General features: G+C 42.3%; 1 long non-coding RNA gene across 1 annotated transcript; it reads right to left on the bottom strand.

Moving 5' to 3' along the window:
• LOC120991677 lies at positions 1-27,932 on the bottom strand. Its single transcript, XR_005776760.1, has 3 exons — positions 27,921-27,932; positions 24,710-24,713; positions 1-146 (listed from the first exon to the last, which is right to left on the bottom strand). It is a non-coding gene; the product is annotated as an uncharacterized LOC120991677 (long non-coding RNA).

Here is a 27,932-nt window from a genome sequence, read left to right as displayed (position 1 = left end):
TTTACGTCTTGGAACAATAAAAGCTGGATTTTATATTTCTGTATTCTGGGCTTTGTAAACTTTTTTCTATTGGATCAGTGCTTTGTTCCTTGCACCGCCTGTGCTCTCAGTTTGGATCCAGGTGAGCGCAGCCTTCTTCTCTCAGTCTTCAACTATGCCTATAATTGCTACATCAAATTTCAAATCCAAATTTTTCAAAGTTAATATTGTTTTACATTTTCAGTGATAGATGTTTTTCTCTGTCTAAAAATGAATGAGGTCCATACAACCGATGCAAAATTCTTACACAAAGATTCAGAAGTTAAGGCATTAGATGATATATTGTAATAATAAAAAATGTATTCCAAATATATATAAAACAGCTCTCACCTTGTTGCTTTCACGGAAGCACGGGCTCAGTCCGGACTTGACTGTGTACAAACGTAATCCAAAGAAAAAACTTGTGGTCCAGCTTCCCATAAAAACTTGCAGCTTTATTAATAAAAAAAAAAAACTGTTATCCAAACACGAATCGCATGCAAGATCCAAGATGTCTACGCGTTTCGGACTCCACAATCTCGGTCCTTACTCATGACATACAGAAAAGTGAATGTTCACCTCTCTTTAAGCATGTGGTGCACCAGGTAATCAAAACTTCGTCATCACATGCTCAAAAGAGGAGGAGAACTAATCAGACACCAACATCCAACACCCAATGCTTCAAAAAGAAAAGACAACATGTATAAAGTACTGAAAAACTATAAAAATAGTTCTTTTAACAATATTGTAAAACCAGATCGTGTTTTCTGTTCAGACCTGTGGGAAAGCAACTTCCTAATTCAAACATCCAATATGCCTCAAGGCTTCGGAGTTTTCGTTTGTGATCTCCTCCCTGAACAGAAAATTCTCTTGTATCTCCTTTGTGCAAAGTGGCAAAGTGGCCAGAGATACATTGGGAGTTTCATAATATGGTTGTATCTGATAAATGTTTGCATTTTCTGCTTTTTATTTGTTTTGTAGTGCAACCTACATGTTGTAGAAGACAATATCTGCAGGTGATTCAATAAATGGCATAATCTGTGTTAGTTCAGATATTGTTTTATGGTGTAATTCTTGCCATTCACAGTAGATGTCACATTGTGACACACTGACATGTATTTACAGCAGATACATCTGTTACTACCACATTTGTAGCTCCCTTTATAGGTGAAGTTGCTGATCGTTCCTGGAAAAGACTGGGGCTGATTTTTTGTGCTATGGTTGTGGCTCTGCGGGCCACACATTTAACCCCCTCATTGACTATCCCTTTCCACTCCAGGTCAAAGTTTAATACATGGAGATGTCGCTGTATGATATTACAAATCTCCATGTATTCCTTACTGTAACCTGTCACAAAAGTTGCTGGCTTCCCTTTTTTTGGGGAAATATTATTTTCTTTCTGTCTAAAGAGAGAACCCATTTTTTGGCCTCCTATATAGAGCATAATTTCTCGCAAGCAATCTGCTACCGATATTATCTGCTTCCCTCATAAATGCATCACTAGCCGAACAGTTGGGTCTTTTTCGCAACATTTATTTATTCATTCTATTCATTCATTTAGTGCATTGTGTTCATCCTTGGATATGTTGAAACTAGAGATGAGCGAATTTTTTATATATTCGATTCGCCGGTTTGCCAAATTTTTTCAAAAAAATTTGGTTTGATCCATATTTATTTGCGGTGAATCACATTAAAAATGTCTATTTCCTGGCTGCAGAGAGCCTGTATAGAGGTGTAGAACACTGTGCCTGTATAGGGGTGTAGAACACTGTGCCTGTATAGGGGTGTAGAACACTGTGCCTGTATAGTGGTGTAGAACACTGTGCCTGTATAGCGGTGTAGAACATTGTGCCTGTATAGCGGTGTAGAACACTGTGCCTGTATACTGGTGTAGAACACTGTGCCTGTATAGTGGTGTAGAACACTGTGCCTGTATAGCGGTGTAGAACACTGTGCCTGTATAGTGGTGTAGAACACTGTGCCTGTATAGCGGTGTAGAACACTGTGCCTGTATAGCGGTGTAGAACACTGTGCCTGTATAGTGGTGTAGAACACTGTGCCTGTATAGCGGTGTAGAACACTGTGCCTGTATAGCGGTGTAGAACACTGTGCCTGTATAGCGGTGTAGAACACTGTGCCTGTTTAGAGGTGTAGAACACTGTGCCTGTATAGTGGTGTAGAACACTGTGCCTGTATAGCGGTGTAGAACACTGTGAATGTATAGCGGTGTAGAACACTGTGCCTGTATAGTGGTGTAGAACACTGTGCCTGTATAGTGGTGTAGAACACTGTGCCTGTATAGGGGTGTAGAACACTGTGCCTGTATAGTGGTGTAGAACACTGTGCCTGTATGGTGGTGTAGAACACTGTGCCTGTATAGTGGTGTAGAACACTGTGCCTGTATAGTGGTGTAGAACACTGTGCCTGTATAGTGGTGTAGAACACTGTGCCTGTATAGCGGTGTAGAACAATGTGCCTGTACAGCGGTGTAGAACACTGTGCCTGTATAGCGGTGTAGAACACTGTGCCTGTATAGTGGTGTAGAACACTGTGCCTGTATAGCGGTGTAGAACACTGTGCCTGTATAGCGGTGTAGAACACTGTGCCTGTATAGTGGTGTAGAACACTGTGCCTGTATAGTGGTGTAGAACACTGTGCCTGTATAGCGGTGTAGAGCACTGTGCCTGTATAGCGGTGTAGAGCACTGTGCCTGTATAGTGGTGTAGAACACTGTGCCTGTATAGTGGTGTAGAACACTGTGCCTGTATAGTGGTGTAGAGCGCTGTGCCTGTATAGGGATGTAGAACGCTGTGCCTGTATAGTGGTGTAGAGCGCTGTGCCTGTATAGGGATGTAGAACGCTGTGCCTGTATAGTGGTGTAGAACACTGTGCCTGTATAGGGGTGTAGAACACTGTGCCTGTATAGTGGTGTAGAGCGCTGTGCCTGTATAGGGGTGTAGAACACTGTGCCTGTATAGTGGTGTAGAACACTGTGCCTGTATAGTGGTGTAGAACACTGTGCCTGTATAGTGGTGTAGAACACTGTGCCTGTATAGTGGAGTAGAACACTGTGCCTGTATAGTGGTGTAGAACACTGTGCCTGTATAGTGGTGTAGAACACTGTGCCTGTATAGTGGTGTAGAACACTGTGCCTGTATAGCGGTGTAGAACACTGTGCCTGTATAGCGGTGTAGAGCACTGTGCCTGTATAGTGGTGTAGAACACTGTGCCTGTATACACTGTGTACAGAATTATTAGGCAAATGAGTATTTTGACCACTTCATCCTCTTTATGCATGTTGTCTCACTCCAAGCTGTATAGGCTCGAAAGCCTACTACCAATTAAGCATATTAGGTGATGTGCATCTCTGTAATGAGAAAGGGTGTGGTCTAATGACATCAACACCCTATATCAGGTGTGCATAATTATTAGGCAACTTCCTTTCCTTTGGCAAAATGGGTCAAAAGAAGGACTTGACAGGCTCAGAAAAGTCAAAAATAGTGACATATCTTGCAGAGGGATGCAGCACTCTTAAAATTGCAAAGCTTCTGAAGCGTGATCATCGAACAATCAAGCGTTTCATTCAAAATAGTCAACAGGGTCGCAAGAAGCGTGTGGAAAAACCAAGGCGCAAAATAACTGCCCATGAACTGAGAAAAGTCAAGCGTGCAGCTGCCAAGATGCCACTTGCCACCAGTTTGGCCATATTTCAGAGCTGCAACATCACTGGAGTGCCCAAAAGCACAAGGTGTGCAATACTCAGAGACATGGCCAAGGTGAGAAAGGCTGAAAGACGACCACCACTGAACAAGACACACAAGCTGAAACGTCAAGACTGGGCCAAGAAATATCTCAAGACTGATTTTTCTAAGGTTTTATGGACTGATGAAATGAGAGTGAGTCTTGATAGGCCAGATGGATGGGCCCGTGGCTGGATTGGTAAAGGGCAGAGAGCTCCAGTCCGACTCAGACGCCAGCAAGGTGGAGGTGGAGTACTGGTTTGGGCTGGTATCATCAAAGATGAGCTTGTGGGGCCTTTTCGGGTTGAGGATGGAGTCAAGCTCAACTCCCAGTCCTACTGCCAGTTTCTGGAAGACACCTTCTTCAAGCAGTGGTACAGGAAGAAGTCTGCATCCTTCAAGAAAAACATGATTTTCATGCAGGACAATGCTCCATCACACGCGTCCAAGTACTCCACAGCGTGGCTGGCAAGAAAGGGTATAAAAGAAGAAAATCTAATGACATGGCCCCCTTGTTCACCTGATCTGAACCCCATTGAGAACCTGTGGTCCATCATCAAATGTGAGATTTACAAGGAGGGAAAACAGTACACCTCTCTGAACAGTGTCTGGGAGGCTGTGGTTGCTGCTGCACGCAATGTTGATGGTGAACAGATCAAAACACTGACAGAATCCATGGATGGCAGGCTTTTGAGTGTCCTTGCAAAGAAAGGTGACTATATTGGTCACTGATTTGTTTTTGTTTTGTTTTTGAATGTCAGAAATGTATATTTGTGAATGTTGAGATGTTATATTGGTTTCACTGGTAAAAATAAATAATTGAAATGGGTATATATTTGTTTTTTGTTAAGTTGCCTAATAATTGTGCACAGTAATAGTCACCTGCACACACAGATATCCCCCTAAAATAGCTAAAACTAAAAACAAACTAAAAACTACTTCCAAAAATATTCAGCTTTGATATTAATGAGTTTTTTGGGTTCATTGAGTACATGGTTGTTGTTCAATAATAAAATTAATCCTCAAAAATACAACTTGCCTAATAATTCTGCACTCCCTGTAGTGGTGTAGAACACTGTGCCTGTATAGTGGTGTAGAGTGCTGTGCCTGTATAGGGATGTAGAACGCTGTGCCTGTATAGTGGTGTAGAGCGCTGTGCCTGTATAGGGATGTAGAACGCTGTGCCTGTATAGTGGTGTAGAACACTGTGCCTGTATAGGGGTGTAGAACACTGTGCCTGTATAGTGGTGTAGAGCGCTGTGCCTGTATAGGGGTGTAGAACACTGTGCCTGTATAGTGGTGTAGAACACTGTGCCTGTATAGTGGTGTAGAACACTGTGCCTGTATAGTGGTGTAGAACACTGTGCCTGTATAGTGGAGTAGAACACTGTGCCTGTATAGTGGTGTAGAACCTGTGCCTGTATAGTGGTGTAGAGTGCTGTGCCTATATAGGGGTGTAGAACACTGTGCCTGTATAGTGGTGTAGAACACTGTGCCTGTATAGTGGTGTAGAACACTGTGCCTGTATAGTGGTGTAGAGCGCTGTGCCTGTATAGGGGTGTAGAACACTGTGCCTGTATAGTGGTGTAGAGCGCTGTGCCTGTATAGGGGTGTAGAACGCTGTGCCTGTATAGTGGTGTAGAACACTGTGCCTGTATAGTGGTGTAGAACACTGTGCCTGTATAGTGGTGTAGAACACTGTGCCTGTATAGTGGAGTAGAACACTGTGCCTGTATAGTGGTGTAGAACACTGTGCCTGTATAGGGGTGTAGAACACTGTGCCTGTATAGCGGTGTAGAACACTGTGCCTGTATAGTGGTGTAGAACACTGTGCCTGTATAGTGGTGTAGAACACTGTGCCTGTATAGTGGTGTAGAACACTGTGCCTGTATAGCGGTGTAGAACACTGTGCCTGTATAGGGGTGTAGAACACTGTGCCTGTATAGGGGTGTAGAACACTGTGCCTGTATAGGGGTGTAGAACACTGTGCCTGTATAGCGGTGTAGAACACTGTGCCTGTATAGGGGTGTAGAACACTGTGCCTGTATAGTGGTGTAGAACACTGTGCCTGTATAGTGGTGTAGAACACTGTGCCTGTATAGGGGTGTAGAACACTGTGCCTGTATAGCGGTGTAGAACACTGTGCCTGTATAGCGGTGTAGAACACTGTGCCTGTATAGCGGTGTAGAACACTGTGCCTGTATAGCGGTGTAGAACACTGTGCCTGTATAGTGGTGTAGAACACTGTGCCTGTATAGTGGTGTAGAACACTGTGCCTGTATAGTGGTGTAGAACACTGTGCCTGTATAGTGGTGTAGAACACTGTGCCTGTATAGTGGTGTAGAACACTGTGCCTGTATAGCGGTGTAGAACACTGTGCCTGTATAGCGGTGTAGAACACTGTGCCTGTATAGCGGTGTAGAACACTGTGCCTGTATAGTGGTGTAGAACACTGTGCCTGTGTAGAGGTGTAGAACACTGTGCCTGTATAGCGGTGTAGAACACTGTGCCTGTATAGTGGTGTAGAACACTGTGCCTGTATAGCGGTGTAGAACACTGTGCCTGTATAGCGGTGTAGAACACTGTGCCTTGCAGTAGCACACATAGGGAGTCTGCTGTGGTAGTGAAATAATACTGTGGGTCCATATGACATGTACTGTAGATGACAGGCGTCGCTCTTAGAATCACTGCACACGTCACTTATTTGGGCAGTCACTGGGCCAAAACTGACCAAATAACTCAAGTGTGAAACTTATAGGTCGATGTTAGCGCCAAGAAGAAGCGCACTCCTTTTACACCATCTTCAGCTGATTCCACATAGATGTCTACAGAACCTGTTCTATTAAACGTTTATACAAGTAGAGCCCCCCGAGAGTGGAGAGGGGTCAGCAGTAAGTTTGTGTGGACGTCACTGATTATTTTGCCTTTCCTCTGATCCATCAGAACAATAACCCCCAAAAAACAGATCCTGTCTGTTGAGCATCTGCCTTCACTTGGTCAGCATTTGGTCAGTAATCCATTAGTATTGCTAATTAGTATTGGAAGCAAATATTCAAATCGCAAATTTTAATTGTGAATTTTAATTGCGAATATCGCCACTTCGAGAATTTGCGAAGAATTAGAATATAATGCTATATATTCGTATTCGCAAATTTTCTAGATTTTTTTTCATCAGTAACCTCCCTTCTTGCTTGTGGGCCAATGAGAAGGCAGCAATATCTTTGTCTGTGCTTAGCAACATCCCTAGCAACCAATAGGAAAGTTGCCGACCCCTTACTATTTAAGAACCTCCCCAGCAGCAATTTTCTGATTTATTTTGCAGTTCTGAGAGAGACAGCAGTGACATTGCTGTGCTCTGTGCTTTACTGTGTCATTACATTAGTTAGTTAGTTAGCTTATATATATAATACAGATAGTTAGTGGGAGGTAGTCAGTGTAGGTTAGGGTACTTTCACACTTGCGGCAGAGTGATCCGGTTGTCGGAACTGCCTGCCGGATCCAGCAATCTGCATGCAAACGAAAAGCATTTGTAGACGGGATCCGGATGCGGATCCGTCTTACAAATGCATTGCAAGAACGGATCCGTCTCTCCGTATGTCATCCGGAGAAACGGATCCGTTTGATATTTTTTCCCCATTTTTCCAGCATCCGGCATTGCGGTATTTTGAATGCCAGATTCGTCACTAATACAGTATTATCTCCGCCCTGATCAGTCAAAAAGACTGAACTGAAGACATCCTGATGCATCCTGAACGGATTTCTCTCCATTCAGAATGCATTAGGATAAAACTGATCGGTTCTTTTTCGATATAGAGCCCCTAGGACGGAACTCTATGCCGGAAAAGAAAAACGCTAGTGTGAAAGTACCCTAAGATCGTGATATAGTGTTCTGTTGTCCATACATACATGCTACAGACATACATACAGACATAGCGCTGTGATGTCACAAGTTCACAACAATACTTATTGCACCAATCAGTAATATGTAGTCAGACAGGCTAAAATGCGAAGATGCATGTATTGCGCAAAAATATGCGCATCATTAATTGGCGATTTGCGCAATCGCAAATATATTGGAGCACTCTATCTGCATATAAATCCATTGTAATGTTCTGCCGTGCCAACCATTTTCTCCGGTCTCAGGAAACTTCTAGCAGCTTGAAAAATGTAGCAAAAGTGACCTACGCCTGTATTGCCCACGCAATATACGCCTATTTCATTGCCGATTTTTGCAATCAAGAAAATAATCGAGAATTCGATAATTTATGACGAATATTCGCCCAAATATTTGCGAAATATCGCAAATTCGAATATTGCCTTTGCCCCTCATTCATATTGTTAATGCCAAAAAAAACAGGAGTAGATCCAAAACAGAGATGACACGTGAATGGAATATTTGCATGTCTTCTGTGTTTTGTACCCACTCCTGCTTTTGGTTACCCAATCACAAGCCAATTCTGATGGGACCATACAGGCCTTACAGCTGCTACACAGACAGGATCCATTATCCTACTCATTTTTCCTTCCTTCTGACAGATTAGAAGAAGGGTCAAATAAATGAAGATGCCAGCCAGGCCGAAAGGCAAAATAGTGGACCAGTCATGAAGTGGGGAGGGTGGGAACAGCATGAGAAGTCCACAGAGTGGCCCTATGACATAGTGGTGAGGTGGAAGTGCAACATACGAGTTACTACCAGGAGTCCCTTTAAGACGCTATAAGAGTTTTTGTTTGTAACGCCAAATGGGATGCAGCGGGCAGTTGCCAGCGTCTGGGTTTCCCTTACACTTTAAGAGGTTTTTACGATATATGTCCCTCTGATAGAGCAAGTTGTCGTGACGCCAGTTGCATTAAAGCAACAAGGACATGGAGTCCCCTTTAAGTATAGTGGTGTTGGTACCCAGATGTAGGATTGCCAGAGTGGTTAAAGAGTGACCTACAATGTCCCTGTAGATGTTATAAGCATGTGTCATGGTGCTCCTACCTGGAAATCCTTGGGTCCCAGATGTTGCCATCCGTTGAAGTGCAGAAGGGGTGATTAACTTGGATGATGAAGGAATAATTGAGTCCAGGCTTTGTATAATGTTGACCAACAGCTTTACTTGAATAAACTTGTATCAGAGACAATCTTCTGACTTTATCTTGGTCCTCAGCAGACTTTGGCTTAACTTTTGGCAGGCAGAAAATCTCAGCTCTGCTACATCTGAACTCTCTCAGCTCTGCTATGCTAGCTTAATTAAATTGGAAACTTTTCCTTTCCTGCTGTAACTTAGCTTTCTGTAGTCTGACTCCTTCTTTATCTTTATCTTTGGCTTTGTCTTTATCTGTCCTCATCCAGGGAATGCTTCTTCCTGACTTCAAGCTCTCTTAGCTTGGTTCTAGGCAATGCAAGCCCAGCAGGGGACATTTATTTTACCAAATGATCCACTAACCCAGGAAGTTAAATCAATTTGTTCCAATAGCCTACTGACTATAATTCCCGTTTCTGGTCCTATTATTAAAAAATAACTTTTATTTGCCTTTTAATAAACTTTATTCCAACACAGAAAAAACACACACTTTTAAAAGGTATATGGAGGGCCTGAACCTGTGGGCTCCGTACCTATATCCTCTAAGAGTGTTGTTATATTATTCAGGAGGACTTGCTCTTTCCCACATATCTATCGCACATGGGCTGCGAGTGTTTAGCCCGTGTAATTGCGCTTGGGTATCTATAGGTGTCGCCTATTGCCAGGTTATTGGCCCGTCATGCCGCAATGCTGATTATTATGTTTTAGGCTCAACCTATATGGTATGTCCTCACTGCCTATTTACGGACTACTTGTCATAATTGTACTCTGGCCCTCAGGGGGATACGGCGTCTGCAGATCGCCTTTCCCTATTCATTCTCAGCCCTACCATTAATTAAAATTGTTAAAGACACAGCTCCCCCAACATGTTTCACCGCATCAGCGGCGTCTTCAGGGGAATGGAGCTACTATCAACACGAGCGTCTGCTAATTCCACCTCTTTATACCAATAGGGTGGATCACACTTGAAAATCACCTATCGCATAGCAGCCTCGTGTTGACTGATGTCTATTGTGGCCAATCACATATTACTTCCGAGTAGGACGGGGTGTCATCTGCGCATGTGTCCGGTGTTTGAACATTCTCTCCCACTGCTATAAATTGTATGCGCGTGCGTGACAACATACACTGATTTTCAACACATATTCCACGCATGCGTCCGAACTTTAACATTCTTTCTTTATATCTAAAGAGAGAGATGTGTAGAGGGTATATTTACCATATCGGTCATATGACCTTTCTACCATTTATTTATTTATTTAATTTATTCCCAAATTTGGGTATCATATAAATGCTGCATATGTGAAGCCCTCATTCAGGCCCACTGGACTCATTGTGTTGAGTCGTTGAATCCATCTGGCTTCATTCTGCAATAGTTTTTTGTCAAGATTGCCTCCCCTAGGTAAATATGAGCTGGAACTCTAGCTGACAATATGTCTATGTTGCTACGCATGCGCATAACCCACAGTAAGATAGAAATTTCAAACACCGGACGCATGCGTGGAATATACTATGGAAATCAGTCTATGTCGCCACGCATGCGCATAAAGTCATAGTAATGGGAGAAAATGTTAAAGTTCGGACGCATGCGTGGAATATATGTTGAAAATCAGTGTATGTTGTCACGCACGCGCATACAATTTATAGCAGTGGGAGAGAATGTTCAAACACCGGACACATGCGCAGATGACACCCCGTCCTACTCGGAAGTAATATGTGATTGGCCACAATAGACATCAGTCAACACGAGGCTGCTATGCGATAGGTGATTTTCAAGTGTGATCCACCCTATTGGTATAAAGAGGTGGAATTAGCAGACGCTCGTGTTGATAGTAGCTCCATTCCCCTGAAGACGCCGCTGATGCGGTGAAACATGTTGGGGGAGCTGTGTCTTTAACAATTTTAATTAATGGTAGGGCTGAGAATGAATAGGGAAAGGCGATCTGCAGACGCCGTATCCCCCTGAGGGCCAGAGTACAATTATGACAAGTAGTCCGTAAATAGGCAGTGAGGACATACCATATAGGTTGAGCCTAAAACATAATAATCAGCATTGCGGCATGACGGGCCAATAACCTGGCAATAGGCGACACCTATAGATACCCAAGCGCAATTACACGGGCTAAACACTCGCAGCCCATGTGCGATAGATATGTGGGAAAGAGCAAGTCCTCCTGAATAATATAACAACACTCTTAGAGGATATAGGTACGGAGCCCACAGGTTCAGGCCCTCCATATACCTTTTAAAAGTGTGTGTTTTTTCAGCAGGGGACATGCAACCATTTAGACCTCACAGGCAGAGCCTGTCAAGACAGGACAAGGCCTGCTTTATTCCCGAGCCGGGGATGAGCTGGACACCCAACCTCTCCCCAGGAGGGGTAGGGTGGAACTCACTCATAACTAATCTCCTCTCTCTCTCAAGAGGGCAAGAATGGAAAAAGGGGTTCCATTTTAGGTGAACTAGCACTGCCATTGTTGCCGCCATCTGCTGGTGAACCAGGCACATGACACTTTAACACAAACATTTGCAATAAAATAGATATGCACAGTGTGACGGTCCTGCAATAAATACAGATGATGACATGAGGTTAACCATCGGAGGTAGTAGTGAGGTGCACAGGTGGTAACGGCACTCTGGGGCGTTACAGAAGCTGCATAAGGAGGCCACAGAGTGGCACAATGACAGTGTGGAGGTGGCAGCAGCATCAGGAGGCCACAGAGTGGCAAGGTGACATAGTGTGGAGGTGGCAGCAGCATGAGCAGACCACAGAGTGGCACAATGACAGAGTCTGGAGGTGGCTGCAGCATGAGGAGGCCACAGAGTGGCACAATGACAGAGTCTGGAGGTGGCAGCAGCATTAGGTGGCCGCAGAGTGGCACAATTGCAGAGTGTGGAGGTGGCAGCAGCATGAGCAGACCACAGAGTGGCACAATGACGGAGTCTGGAGGTGGCAGCAGCATGAGGAGGCCACAGAATGGCACAATGACAGAGTCTGGATGTTGCAGCAGCATGAAGAGGCCACAGAGTGGCAAGGTGACATAGTGTGGAGGTGGCAGCAGCATGGGCAGACCACAGAGTGGCACAATTACAGAGTCTGGAGGTGGGAGCAGCACGAGGAGGCTGCAGAGTGGCACAATCACAGAGTCTGGAGGTGGCTACAGCATGAGGAGGACGCAGAGTGGCACAATGACAGAGTCTGGAGGTGGCGGCAGCATTAGGAGGCCACAGAGTGACACTATTGCAGAGTGTGGAGGTGGCAGCAGCATGAGGAGGCCGCAGAGTGGCACAATGACAGAGTCTGGAGGTGGCAGCAGCATGAGGAGGCCGCAGAGTGGCAAAGTTACATAGGGTGGAGGTGGCAGCAGCATGAGGACGCCACAGAGTGGCAAGGTGACATAGGATAGAGGTGGCAGCAGCAGGACACAGAGTGGCAAGGTGACATAGTGTAGAGGTGGGTGGCAATACCAGTACCCTCTGAAGATGGTGGGTGACAGAAGGAGCACTTGGCATCAGATGTGTGGCATCAGGTGGGTGGCAGCATCAGAATGGTAGCTGAGTCATGTAGCCAGAAGAAACCGGTCTCTTTTGTCAAAGTGTTTGTATGGCACCATGATCTAGTCTGATGCATCAGGCATTGATGGGTGGAAATCCTGACTGATCCATGCCTTATTTATCTTGACAAAGGTCAGTCTTTCCACATTTTGGGTGGACATGCAAGTTCTTCTTGGGGTAACTATAGCCCCTGCCGCACTAAACACCTACTCTGATACCACACTACTGGCCGGGCAGGACAGCTTTTCCAGGGCAAAGTCGGCCAGTTGTGGCCACAAATCCAGTTTGGCTGCCCAGTAGTCCAGTGGATCTTCAATAACAGCTGGCAGGGTGCACTCCAAGTATGCCACCACGAGTTGGTTCAGGTTCTGCTCCAGGTCTAGATGCTGCTGCTAGTGAGTAGTTTCTTCACTAGGCGGGTGAAGAGAGCTGCTCATCAGCGACTCTAGACTCAGGCTGTTGCTGATGGAGCTGGTACTGCTCCTGCCACCCCACCCCTCCCCAGCAGCCATGGCTGTGGGATGTGAGCGCATAGGGCCCCCCCCGGTCAGCCCTGCGAGAGAATGGACGATGGCGCAGATAGGCAGCTGCCAACTTACTACATAGAATGTCTCTATAGTACTTCAGTGTGTCCTCCCTCTCAGCAGGTGTAAAAAAGGCGCCCATTTTGGACCGGTAGCAAGGGTCCAACAAGGTGGAGAGCCAGAAGTTATCCTGTCTAGGTCTTTTATGTTTATGGCCTTTCTCTGTTCGTACAGTCGGTCTAACATATGGGGGGTGGAATTCCAAACATCGCATATCAGCCTATGTTGGAGAATGCCGTTCTGCCGCTGCAGCTCAAGGAGGGTGTGCTTTGTGGTGTACGAGTGGCTTAAGTGCATGCAAAGTTTCCTTGCCATTTTTAGGATGTCTTGCAGATGAGTGGAAGACTTTAGGAACCACATGACAACCAGATTGAACATGTGTGCCATGCAGGGCGCATGGCTCAGCCCTCCTTGACGCAGCACTGACACCATGTTTTCCCGTTGTCAGTCACCATGGTTCCGATTCTGAGTTGTCGCAGAGAAAGTCACCCAGTGGTTTGTAAAGGACATGTATTGACCCTAACCGTAGTTACAGCTCCACACGTCGGCGCTGGATGAGGAAGTGGATGACCGATCAACCATTGAATGATCAACAATTTAAAAACCACTGGTTTGCCGGTCAAGACACGACCGCTAGATGACACTTTACCAATTACCACACAACGGCTAATAAGCCCTTTTTTTCTACTAATACATTCCTAAAAGGCGTGTAATTTTTTCATTTTACCACACAACGGCAAATACTTTCTTTGTGCCACTAATGCATGCAAAAAAAATACACGCCAAACATATAACTGCACTGCTGAATGGCAAATATATATTTTTTTCTTTTCCGCTAATGCATGCCACAAAAGTCTTTAAAACATAACTGTGCAGCTGAGCAGCAAATATATTTTTGTTTTGCCACTAATACATGGCAAAAATGGCTTGAAAACATATAACTGCACCGCTGACCGGCAAAGATATTTTTTCTTTTTCCGCTAATACATGTCACAAAAGGCTTTAAAACATAACAGCACTGCTGAACGGCAAAGATATTTTTGATTTTGCCACTAATACACGGCAAAAATGGCTTGAAAACATATAACTGCACCGCTGACCGGCAAAGATATTTTTTCTTTTTCCGCTAATACATGTCACAAAAGGCTTTAAAACATAACAGCACTGCTGAACGGCAAAGATATTTTTGATTTTGCCACTAATACACGGCAAAAATGGCTTGAAAACATATAACTGCACCGCTGACCGGCAAAGATATTTTTTCTATTTCCACTAATACAGTACATGCCACAAAAGGCTTTAGAGCATATAATTACACAAGCTGAACAACAAATATATTTTAGTTTTGCCACTAATACACGACAAAAATGGCTTTAGAACATAGTCAGGTCCATAAATATTGGGACATCAACACAATTCTAATATTTTTGGCTCTATACACCACCACAATGGATTTAAAATGAAACGAACAATATGGGCTTTAACTGCAGACTGTCAGCTTTAATTTTAGGGTATTTACATCCAAATCAGGTGAACGCTGTAGGAATTACAACAGTTTGCATATGTGCCTCCCACTTTTTAAGGGACCAAAAGTAATGGGACAATTGGCTTCTCAGCTGTTCCATGGCCAGGTGTGTGTTATTACCTCATTAACCCCAATTACAATGAGCAAATAAAGTTTCAGAGGTCATTTCCAGTCTGCTATTTGCATTTGGAATCTGTTGCTGTCAACTCTCAAGATGAGATCCAAAGAGCTGTCACTATCAGTGAAGCAAGCCATCATTAGGCTGAAAAAACAAAACAAACCCATCAGAGAGATAGAAAAAACATTAGGCGTGGCCAAAACAACTGTTTGGAACATTCTTAAAAAAAGAAGGAATGCACCGGTGAGCTCAGCAACACCAAAATACCCGGAAGACCACGAAAAACAACTGTGGTGAATGACCAAAGAATTATTTCCCTGGTGAAGAAAACACCCTTCACAAGAGTTGGCCAGATCAAAAACACTCTCCAGGAGATAGGTGTATGTGTGTCAAAGTCAACAATCAAGAGAAGACTTCACCAGAGTAAATACAGAGGGTTCACCACAAGATGTAAACCATTGGTGAGCCTCAAAAACAGGAAGGCCAGATTAGAGTTTGCCAAATGACATCTAAAAAAGCTTCACAGTTCTGGAACAACATCCTATGGACAGATGAGACCAAGATTAACTTTACAGAGTGATGGGAAGAGAAGTGTATGGAGAAGGAAAGGAACTGCTCATGATCCTAAGCATACCACCTCATCAGTGAAGCATGGTGGTGGTAGTGTCATGGCGTGGGCATGTATGGCTGCCAATGGAACTGGTTCTCTTGTATTTATTGATGATGTGACTGCTGACAAAAGCAGCAGGGTTAATTCTGAAGTGTTTCTGGCAATTTTATCTGCCGATATTCAGCCAAATGCTTCAGAACTCATTGGATGGCGCTTCACAGTGCAGATGGACAATGACTAAAGCATACTGCAAAAGCAACCTAAGAGTTTTTTAAGGAAAAGAAGTGGAATGTTATGCAATGGCCAAGTCAATCACCTGATCTGAATCCGATTGAGCATGCATTTCACTTGCTGAAGACAAAACTGAAGGGAAAATGCCCCAATAACAAGCAGGAACTGAAGACAGTTGCAGTAGAGGCCTGGCAGAGCATCACCAGGGATGAAACCCAGCGTCTGGTGATGTCTATGCGTTCCAAACTTCAGGATGTAATTGACTGCAAAGGATTTGCAACCAAGTATTAAAAAGCGAAAGTTTGATTTATGATTATTATTCTGTCCCATTACTTTTGGTCCCTTAACAAGTGGGAGGCACATATGCAAACTGCTGTAATTCCTGCACCGTTCACCTGATCTGGATGTAAATCCCCTCAAATTACAGCTGACAGTCTGCAGGTAAAGCACATCTTGTTCGTTTCATTTCAAATCCATTGTGGTCGTGTATAGAGCCAAAAATGTTAGAATTGTGTCGATGTCCCAATATTTATGGACCTGACTGTATAACTGCACCGCTGAACTGCAAATATTTTTTTGCTTTGCCACTAATACACGACAAAAATGGCTTGAAAACATAAAACTGCACTGCTGACCGGCAAATATACAGTATATTTTTTTTTTTCGCTAATACACAACACAAAAGGCTTTAGAAGATATAACTGCATCACTGACCGCCAAATATATTTTACTTTTGCCACTAATACACAACAAAAAGGGCTGTAATTTTCTCACTTCACTACACAACGGCTAATAAGCCCTTTTTTCCCCACTAATACAAGCCAAAAAATGTTTTAGAACATATAACTGCACTGCACAAGGGCAAATAAGACATAGAAATATTTCCTTTTAATACACCCTGTTAATGGCTGTATCACACAGAACTTGCACCCTAATAAGAAACGGTTTGCTGGAATTACAGAGCCGTATAATGGCAATGTGGATCCCCAGTCAGTGCAGCAAGGTGTAATAGGATTGTTCCTATTCCCCAGACTGTAACCTCCCCGACTGAACCCTGTTCTAAGTAAATGATGTGGAATGATTCCTCCTTATCCTTTCCCTACACCTTGAATAATCTTGCCCTGTACTTGTAAATCGCTTTTTCAGCACAATTAAGTCTTTCCTAGCACTGTCTCTAGTGCCTGCTGACGTCTCTCCCTGCACTAATGACACTTGTAAATGGCAGAATCTAAGATGGCTGCCGCTATTTATAGTGCTGTGACATTACAGGACTGGCTGGCTGCTGATTGGCTGCATGCATGGCATTATGGGTGATCCCGGCTTTCCTGAGTTTCTTTCTCCATGTCCTCACACGTGCAGCAGCCATTTTAGGAAAAAATGTGATTCGTTACCACAAAGCGTGAGGAAATTCGGCTTCGGTGCAAATCAAATTTTTCCTGAAATTTGAATTGAATTCTACTTCGTCAACTTCGATTTGATCATTTTTATTAATGAGCTTCACTCCAGATTTATCATTTTGGCTTTCTTTAATAAGTCGCAAAAAAGTCGCATTCTCACTCCACGAGGGTGGAATAGGAAACTGGAGATGTTTTTCTAGACAAAAGTCTTAGATTTAAGGATAAGACAAATTTATCAAACATGAGACATATGATATATGTCAACTCAAGCAACACCGACTTCAGATTTTACACTCATGATAGATTCCCCTCTGGGTGTTTAGTAAGAGCAGCTGAAAACTAGGAAAGTTCGCATTTATGTCCTGGTATTAAACTCTGTGCAGTCCGGTGTACAGAGCACCAATAAATGGAAAATTGACTTTGATACTTGGGGGTGTTGGAGAACCCTTTAATGGGGTTGTCTGGTTTCCTATATTAATACCTCTCCTCAGGATAGGTCATCAATATCAGATCAGCAGGGGTCAGAATCCTAGCACCCCAGCCGCTCACCTGTATGAAGAGAATGCAGCACTCATGCTGAATTAACTGCTGCAATGTGATTACAGCTCCGGCGTTTCATTCACTTAAATGGGACAGAGTGTAACTACTACTACTGCTCCTTCCTATTCAAGTGAATGGAATGGAGAAGCTATAATTATAACTGCTCACTGCTGCAATGTCAACAAAAGAAAGTCAGACACCCCTTTAATGGGATGGGCATCAACTGCTGATGTCATGACCTTTAATGAAAAGACGAGGTTGACAAGGGCAGGATTCCAAAGTCAAGATCAAGATCCTACTAGAGACTATACATTTAGGATGATCAGAAGCAAAAAGAGCTTTACAAAAGAATCTCTTGTTAATCTAACATCCAGGCTTTTTAAATATTTTTTTTTAGGGTAAGATTATGCTTACCGCCTCTGTTTGTATTACATCGGTGTCAGCCAGATTCCATGTAGGTTTATTTATTTATTTTATTACAGTTCAGCAAACTTTTTATGCACCTAAACTTTGTGAAGCCTATTTTATTCCTGATTCTAAGAATTCATAGTCAAACAACAAGTGGCAAGTAATAATTATTAATTACAGCAAAACAACAATGAAACTCCTTTGGTTCAGCCCCTTTAAACGCTGGCCAAAATGTGGTGAGACTCTGAAATAAGTGGTCAATGCAAAAAGTACAGAAGACAGGAGAATCAAAAATCCCTCCAGAAAAACCCAGATGGATGGTGGTTGTATCAAAGAGATGGGCTTTTGCAGAGATTTCACAGTGTTATGAAATGAGCTGCCTAAGAAATTTAACCCCTTATTTGAAAGAATAAAGAATCCCTGGAAGTTAGCTGATCTTTGGGGGTCTGGTTCAACTAATCATACTGATTTCCCCTGCAGCAGCAACTACTGTAAAAAAGAAATGTAATATTTAATGCATGTATTGGAAAGGCTGGTCATCTAATAAGTCAGCCACAATGAGAATTGCTCTTACATAGCCAATCTCTGTGGATACCCCAATCTATGACATCAGTGTGCCTTAATATATCAGAAGGACCAGAGGTATTTTGTCTAACCATCTCTATTCTATAGTCACTAAACTCTTGTATTAGTTGATTTTGGCACAAGCCTTGAGGAGTTACATGGTTCATGTTTATTGAAATTCATCTGGCTCATGTCTTCTCTGAAGACCTTCTTAAATATTGTCTGGAAAGAGCCACATAATTTTTGTTTGGTGTCCCGACCAATGAAGATGTAGAGAATGGGATTAATACAACAATTAAAAAGCATCAGATGTGCACTTATTTTCAGTCCAGTTACAAAGATATAGTAATTCCTTATGTTTCTACTTAGAAGTGTTTCAAGAAGGACAAACAAATGATAAGGGAACCAACAAATGAAGTAAGCAATTACCATGGCTACAATGACCTGAAGAGGTTTTGAAGATTTGATGATGCCTATATGTTTGATATACAAGACAAGGACTGTGAAGGACATGATGACAATAATGAATGGAAGAAGGAAGAAAAAGAAAATCCTTGTAATAGCTAGGCAAGAAGTAGTGTGATACAATCTATCTCCATAACTGTAAGTAATTAAATGTGAAGAAATAGAAATAACCCAAATGATCAAGACTACAATCAGAGCAAATATCATTGTCCGGTGTTTCCGACACCATCTTGGAAATGTGACACAGATACAACGGTCTACAGTGATTACAGTGAGCTGGAGGACAGTGATGGCCATACTGAGATAAAAAACAAACCAGGTGATCTCAGACATGTAATTTCTCAATGGCCAGTGACCATCAAGTGCTCTGTTTATAAAGATCAAAGAAAGATACAGTGCAAAAGTAAAATTAACTATAGCTAGGTTGAGGAACCAGACTACATTGACGGTCGTCTCCATCCTGAAGAGGCAGAACCAGATGACCAGACCATTTCCTGTGGTCCCCAGTAAACAAACCACTGAGGAGACCACTAACTGGTAGTCAATAGTGTCCTGTTCCAAGGTGTCATTATCATTTATGATAGTTGTGACCTTATTGCTGTCATTAATCAAGGAGTTAAAAATGGTCCCCTTCATCATCATTGTAGGTCCAGTTATAATATAACCTAGAAATCTGAAAGAAAAGAAAATGTGTTAGAAAGAATGTAATTAGAGATTAGCAAATTTCTTGAAAATTCGATTCGGCTGCTTCGCCACAAAGCGCATTTTATTTGTAAGTAGCGGGTGCAATGACAGGGAGCTGCGATAGCGCCGCCCCCGTAATTGTACCCCTCAGATGCCATGTTCATACAAGATCGCGGCATCTGAGTGTAAAATTAAGAATACAAAAAAATAAAATCAAACTTGCCGCCTCCATTTCCTCGCGACGGGCCGGCCGCCACCATCTTGCTTGAAGATCTTGGCCGAAATCCCGTGCGGTGTGAGATTACGTCATCACGCTGGCCTGCACGGGATTTCAGCCGAGATCTTCAAGCAAGAAGGAGGCTGGCGGCCTGTTGCGAGCAAATGGAATTTTTTAGTTTTTTATACTATTTCAGGTTAAATCGATTCGCTGACACGAAACACGAGGAAATTCGGCTTCTAGTCTAAATGTCACGACGGACGTGCACAGTTTAACAGATAACACACCAACCAGGCTCTGGACGAGAGACAGGGGAAGGGTCACCTCCTAGTTTATCCCTGACCTCTTTCCCTGCAATGCTCAGCCCACAGACAAACCTTGAAGGTAGATTTGCTGTGTCCTCCAGCCTGTACTGACAGAACCCTGAACTCCCTGAGATGGTGAAGTGGGGAGAAAGGAGCAGCCAGCTCGCACAGAACCTGGATGGGATAGATGACATAAACAACCAAACGAAAAGACACTTATCTGCTGAGAGCAGGAACAAACAGCCAACCTTCCCTCCAAACATCCCAGACCATAATGAACAGTATAATCCGCTCAGAGCACTTAGCTGGAGACTATTTAAAATAATGACTCCACCCAGTGCACCTGATGCGAGGCGGATCCAGCACAGCATCAAAACAAATACTAGACTCGTGCTGCAATCCTGGCCGACCTCCGCACATCGTCAGAGTGGGGCATGACACTAAACAAATTTATCCTGAAATTCGGATCTAATTCCAATTCGTGGGATTCAATTCGCTTATCTCTAATTGTAATGCAAAACATTTAAAGAGCAAGGATATTTTGGCATCAATGCCCTCAGGAATTTTTCAGCTTTGTGTCACCGCATTCAGAGAGCCATAACTTTTTTTTTTTCCATCGATGTTGCTGTATGATGGCTTGCTTGTTGCGGGATGAGTTGTATTTCTCAGTGGTTCCATTTTGGTTTATGTACCGTATATAACTCATTGAATAAGCTTTTTTAACTCATTTTAGGGAAATAGAAAAAAACAGATTCTGCCATTGATTTTACATTATAAATGATACATATCTAATGTATTCCTTGTATACTAGGGGCCTGTCCATTGCGGCCATACCAAATACAAGTCTGTGTAGTTTTTCTTTAGGTTTTTCTACTTTTGCACAATAATACGTCTGTCATGAAAAACTAAAAAAAATTTTTTTATGTTGCAACTAGGGATGAGCGAATCGACTTCGGATGAAACATCCGAAGTCGATTCGCATAAAACTTTGTTCTAATACTTTACGGAGCAGGAGCTCTGTACAGTATTAGAATGTATTGGCTCCAATGAGCCGAAGTTATTGCTTTGCGAAGTCTCGCGAGACTTCGCACAACAACTTAATAAATTAATTTGTACTGTAAAAAAACATTTCCCGAACTCGGGTTCGGTTTCAAGTGCTACCTTGGAACCAAACCCAAGTTCGGGAAATGTTTTTTTACAGTACAATCTAATTTTACAGTACAAATTAATTTATTAAGTTATTGCTCGAAGTCTCGCGAGAGTTCGCAAAGCAATAACTTCGGCTCATCGGACCCAATACTTGCTAATACTGTACGGAGCTCCTGCTCCGTACAGTATTAGAACAAAGTTTTATGCGAATCAACTTTGGATGTTTCATTCGAAGTCGATTCGCTTATCCCTAGTAATAAAGTTTTAATTTTTCTGTAGCTATATGTGAATTTTAAGAGCAACATAGTTTTCATCGGTACCATTTTGCAGCAATGCCTATATGTGTTTTGGATTGCTTTCAACATTGATACAAAATGAAACCACTTTGTGGGGAAAAAAATTACTGTATATTTTTTAAATACATTCTAGTAACCATTTAATAAAGTCGTAAAATAATCTATGGAGAAGGATCAGTAGGATATTTACCAGCAGTCGCATTCAAATCCGTACAGGACATCCTCTCCCTCCCAGTCCACGCAGTGAATTGAACCCCATATGGGAGGAGATGGGCAACTACGAACTTCAGAGTCATTGCAATGTTATGGCTAGGGTTACATCTCTGTAGGAAGCCTTAATTGTGTCGTGTTACTTCAGCAGATAGCAGTTATCATGTAGAGAAAATTAATACAAAACACTTACTTATGTATTGTTATTGTTCATATAGCCTCCTTTGCTGGCTGGATTCATTTTTCCATCACATTATACACTGCTCGTTTCCATGGCTACGACCACCCTGCAATGTTAATTAAATTCAAATTGTAATTTTCTAATTTTGTATTTTGTCTCACCCACTTTTAAGTTGGATTAAAGTAGAACAGGTGCTTAAAAAATATGGCAATCATAGGGAGAGGGATGCAGTGACACCTGGAGCTTTCACTTACCTTCCTCCCATTTTATCCACCCCACAGCCAACATGACACCAACTGAAGCCAAGTTTAGACACATAGACAACACTTACTTTGTCTAAAGACTAGTGTGCTTCTGATCCTGGTGACTTCCTTTGTACCAGACTGGAACTCCAGATGCCGAAGTATTTGTGATGACTCCTTCACTCCTATCCTCCTCATATGCCATCACCCATGTCACTCCACTGTGGAGGAGAAAAGGAGAATAGAAAAAGAGAACATGTCAACTATACACTATGTCTCTAGTCTTAAATGGTATGTTTGCTTGGGGTGCGGCAGGGGTGACTTCAATGGCAGCGGAGGCCTTATAGTTTCATTCAGTTGAAAGGATGGCCCCTGGATACATGATGTAGAGATAACATTTCAAAATTTCCCTTTTTTGGCAGATTTTCCATTTTAATATTTTGTTTTCCAGTTACAAAGCAAGGGTTAACAGCCAAACAAAACTCAATATTTATGGCTCTGATTCTTTAGTTTACAGAAACACCCCATATGTGGTTGTAAACTGCTGTACGGGCACACAGCAGGGCACAGAAGGAAAGGAATTCCATATGGTTTTTGGAAGGCAGATTTAGCTGGACTGGTTTTTTGACACCATGTCCCATTTGAAGTCCCCCTGATGCACCCCTAAGAGTAGAAACTCCCAAAAATTGACCCCATTTTAGAAACTATGGGATAGGGTGGCATTTTTGTTGGTACTAGTTTAGGGTACATATGATTTTTGGTTGCTCTATATTACACTGTTTGTGAGGCAAGGCAACAAGAAATAGCTGTTTTGGCACTGTTTTTATTTTTTGTTATTTACAACATTCATCTGAATGGTTAGATTGTGTAGTATTTTTATAGAGCAGGTTGTCACAGATGCAACAATACCAAATATAACTACTTTTTTTGGTTGTTTGTTTCAGTTTTACATAACAAAGCATTTATTTTTATTTATGATTCTTTAGTGTCTCCACATTCTGAAAGCCATAGTTTTTTCAGTTTTTGGGCGATTATCTTAGGTAGGGTCTCATTTTTTGCGGGTGAGATGATGGTTTTATTGGCACTATTTTGGGGTGCATATGACTTTTTGATCACTTGCTATTACACTTTTTGGGATGTAAGGTGTTAAAAAATGGCTTTTTTTACGTTTTTATTTTTTACGGTGTTCTCCTGAAAGGTTAGGTCATGTGATATTTTTATAGAGCAGGTTATTATGGATGCGGTGATACCTAATATGTATACTTTTTTTAATTTACTTAAGTTTTACACAATAACAGCTTTTTTAAAACCAAAAAAATGATGTTTTAGTGTCTCCATATTCTGAGCCATAGTTTTTTTTTTTTTTGGGCGATTGTCTTAGATATGGGCTCATTTTTTGCGGGATGAGCTGACGATTAGAATGCTACTATTTTAGTGGGCATACGCCTTTTTGATCACTTGCTGTTGTACTTTTAGTGATGTAAGGTGACAAAAAAATTGTTTATTTAGCACAGTTTTTATTTTTTAAGGTGTTCATCTGAGGGGTTAGGTCATGTGATATGTTTATAGAGCTGGTCAATACGGACTCGGCGATACCTAATAATTTTTTTTAACTTTATTTGGGGAAAATTTAGTTGTTTTTTCTTTACTTGAAACTTTTTTTGGGGGGGGGAAAACTTTATTTTTTCACCAATTTTTTGTATGCATTGGAAGTATATTGTTATGAGACGTTTGTGATATGATCATTATTCCTGTAATCATGTAGAATATTGCAGTGTATATTTTAATCATGTAGAATATTTAGCTACACAATATAGTCCTTATTCTGCACATGTATTATGGTAAAAAAACTTTTTTTGTAACTTATGGCTATATAATCATGTATGATATGGTAAAAAATGATTTTTGTAATTTATGACCATGTAATTTTGTATGGTACTTTTTGTGATAATATATATATTCTTCTGATAATGCACTTTGCGGTTGGAGCACTATGTGAAATCTAACTAAAATATATATTGAGAATAGAGCATCTGAACATTGTTGATTTTGGATAGATTATGACATACTTGGTGTCGCAGCTATGGTAAATCATTTATTTATTTTTTTGAATCTTATGTGCATTGGCGTATATGTACATCCAATCCTTTAATTATCATGACGGGTTTCTATTTCCCTTCTCTTTTTATATTTGTATGCGGTCAGATGTATTCAGCTCTCCATTTATGCCCTATTTTGCCGATAACCCCATGTAGACCTCATTTCAATGTGAATTATATGGTCCTATAATGAGGTTTGGATACTGCTATAGCCGGATCTAACTTACATTCAACTGACTGATGCAGCGCTGCGCTGTGATGCGTTGTGCGCCGGGTCACGTGGTGACACCGCTACGTTTCCTTGGGAGGCGGGCTGGAACGCATGGCTTGCGTTCCACCCCTCCTCCTGATGAATGCGGCGTCCCCGCGATGTACTCGGCGTGCATCATCAAGCAGGAGCGCTCGATAGGTAAGCATTAGCTGTTACATCTAATGAGTCTATGTCCTGAGGCTACATGGGGGGTATATAGAGGGGCTTATGGCCACACTTTACTAACCTCCTGACGAAGCTGAGGCAAAACGCGCGTCGGGGTGTTTTTAGCCTGTCCTTGTGCCTGCTGTTCCTGCCCTCCATCATGACACACGGTATGTTATAATCTTCCATCAGATATCTACAGGCGAGTTTTAGCTTTAGCCTATATTAGATGGCCTGATGTATGGGGACTTGTTTATTGCAGCACTTTAGATAGATACTTATTTATTGTTGCTGCTATTTGTGTATTATTGAGGATCCAATATAGCGATACTCGTCTAATGGCTATGTGGTGGAGTGATGAACAGATATTATTTTAGTGGTCAGGACCGTATACCACTTTTCTGTGAAACACTCCACTACATAGAAAATATATATACGACTGACATGTGTTCCAACTTTTTCATATGTGTATAATCATGATCCATTTATGATGTAATAAAATATATATTTTTGAATACATTGGGCATTCTTTGGTTGTTTGTATAGCAACACTTTTAGGTTTATACGGTTGGTTTTCCATCTGCCCTACCTTACAGTATTTTAGTGAGGCTTTTCTTTTTTGGTTCTACATGTGATATGTTTATAGAGCATGTCAATACGGACGCGGCGATACCTAATTCTGTATTGGAATGCATTGGCTGTATGAGTAATACAGTGTGTATTACTCATACAGCTTCCTGCCTGTGACATCCAGGGGGCTGGATCTCACAGACTTTTCACCGTAAAGCAGCCCCGATGCCTAAGGAAGGCATCGGGCTGCCTTACATGCCATCGGGTCCCCATTAGAGCAGCACGGGGACCCGATGGCCACTGCAGTCGCCGCCAGAACCACCCGGAAATGCCACAAACCGCAGGTCTGAATTGACCTGCGGTTTGCAGCGTTTGCCGATACAGGGGGGGTCACAGGACCCCCCTCAGCATTGTGACAGAGTGCCTGCTGAATGATCCCAGCAGACACTCTGTTCTGATCACCGCCCGCAGTGCGGCGGTGATCGGAAATACACAGGTCCTTGTGTCCTTAAGGACTCGGACATCAGGGCGCACCTGTACGCCCTGTGTCCGCAAGAGGTTAAACTAATTGCAATCATATGAGCCTATTTGCAGTGGTGATATGTATGGTGGCAAACAGACTCCATTTGTTAAACGTCTTTCGCCCCTGGAGTCTATACTCTGTATAAAGTGAGACAATAAGAAGAGCAGTAATTTCTGAACCCTGCTCTGGACTAAATCAGCTAGAGACAAGCAAAGCTGCAAACAAGCAGAGAAAACGAACAAGAATATACTAACGAACATGCCAGAGGTATACCAGGAGGTGCGAGTAGAAGTTCTGTGGAGAATTTGTCTAATTAGGACCTTAGATGTCTGGGATAAATAAGTCTCAGGCTACCAGGCATAGTTTATAAACAAGAGGACCTATATCCTGCAGAGGACAAACTATAGTTTAACACAATCTGTAAAAATGGTTCAGAGTATAGTCTAATGTTGGAGTTTGCCCTGTCCCATTGCATAAAGAAAAAAAGAAGTGGTACATCGTTATTCCTGGATGCTTAAAGGAAATCTGTCACCTGTGACCTCCCTATCCAACTGTTTGCATAGACGCATAGCTGTGGTTCACCTGATTAAAAGGTTGTTGTTTTTTTGTTCCCAAGTTATGATACGTTTTCTTAATATGTAAATTAGTATTTTGGTGCAATGAGAGCATTACCATTGATCCACCATTAATCTTGTTGCACCCAAGTTCTGCTCTTTTCTGTGGTCATCTCCTCCCTTACTGCTTTGCTACTGTCTGGCCCTGTCCATCAAATCAGCCAAGGAGGGGTTGGCCATAGAAAGGAGTGGACACACTCATTGCACAAAAGCCTAATTTGCATATTAAGAAAAAGTATCATAACTTGGGAACTACATCTCGATCAACTAAAGAAAAACAGAAAATCAGCTAGAGAAGTGCAGTGCAATGAAACATCTTTGACGGTTAATACCCACTGCATCCATGTAAGATCGGTGGGAAGGTGCGCCCTTCCTATCACTGCATGAAACATGGGAGCCAGAGTGAGAACCAACTACAACCTCAATTTTTGTCAGTACCACTCCTATCCTATCCTCTCCTGGGCTTGCTGCATACACGCACCACAGATAGAGGACCTAGGGTCCAACCTGGAAGTAGACAAAGGTGCTTACGGGTGACATAATGCACAGACTTCATACAGCACCGGCTTGAGATCTCAGCTTAGATAGTGAATCATTGAATCAGGAAATGTATAAAGTTTTACAATGTTTATGTTTTAGTAAAATTAACACAAAAATTTCCCCATTAAAGTAGAAACATTATTGTTATCGTTATTATTACAGATGAGCGAATCAAAGTTGACAAAGTGGAATTCGATCTGAATTTCAGATAAAATTAGATTCGCACCAAATCCAAATTTCCTCGCGCTTCGTGGTAATGATGCACATTTTTTCCTAAAATGGCTGCTGCACATGTTAGCACATGGAGCAAAGAACTCTGGGAACAAGGGATCACCCACAAAGCCATGCATGCAGCCAATCAGCAGCCAGCCATCCCCTATGATGTCACAGCCCTATAAATAGCCTCAGCCATCTTGGATTTAGCCATTTTCCAGTTTACGTAGTGCAGGGAGAGACGTCAGCAGGCGCTAGGGACAGTGCTAGGAAAGACTTTATTGTGATGAAAAAAACTATTTACAAGTTCAGTGAAAGATTATTCAAGGTGTAGGGAAAGCATAGGGGGCATCATCTACACTATTAAAGGAGAACAGGGTGCAATAATAGAGTGTACAGCCTGGGTAATAGGAGCGATTCTATTACACCTTGCTGCACTAATTGGGGATCCAAATTGCTATTATACTGCTGCTTTTAGGTTTGCACTAGATGATACTTTTGTGATTCCAGCAAACCTTGTTTGTTATTGGGGTGCAAGTGTTGCAGGGTGTATTTATAGGAAATATACGTATGTCATATTAACCATTCTGCGGTACATTTCAATTGTTCTACGGTTTCCTTTGGGGCATATTAGTGTAAATAAATGTCATCTTATTTGCCGTTCTGTGGTGCAGTTAAATTGTACTAAAGCCTTTTTTGGGGTGTATAAGTGTAAAAAAAAGTGCAATTTCCCAGAGTGCCATTACCACCTCCTTTTGTACACCCAACTATATGTATGGTGTATCCTGTATCATCTTGCGTAATTACTTACAGTCAGATCCATAAATATTGGGACATCGACACAATTGTAACA

Source organism: Bufo bufo, chromosome 1, assembly GCF_905171765.1.
Source record: "Bufo bufo chromosome 1, aBufBuf1.1, whole genome shotgun sequence".
Taxonomy (NCBI): domain Eukaryota; kingdom Metazoa; phylum Chordata; class Amphibia; order Anura; family Bufonidae; genus Bufo; species Bufo bufo.
The sequence above is the reverse complement of the archived record's forward strand: the minus strand, read 5'-3'. Positions and strand labels throughout refer to the sequence as shown.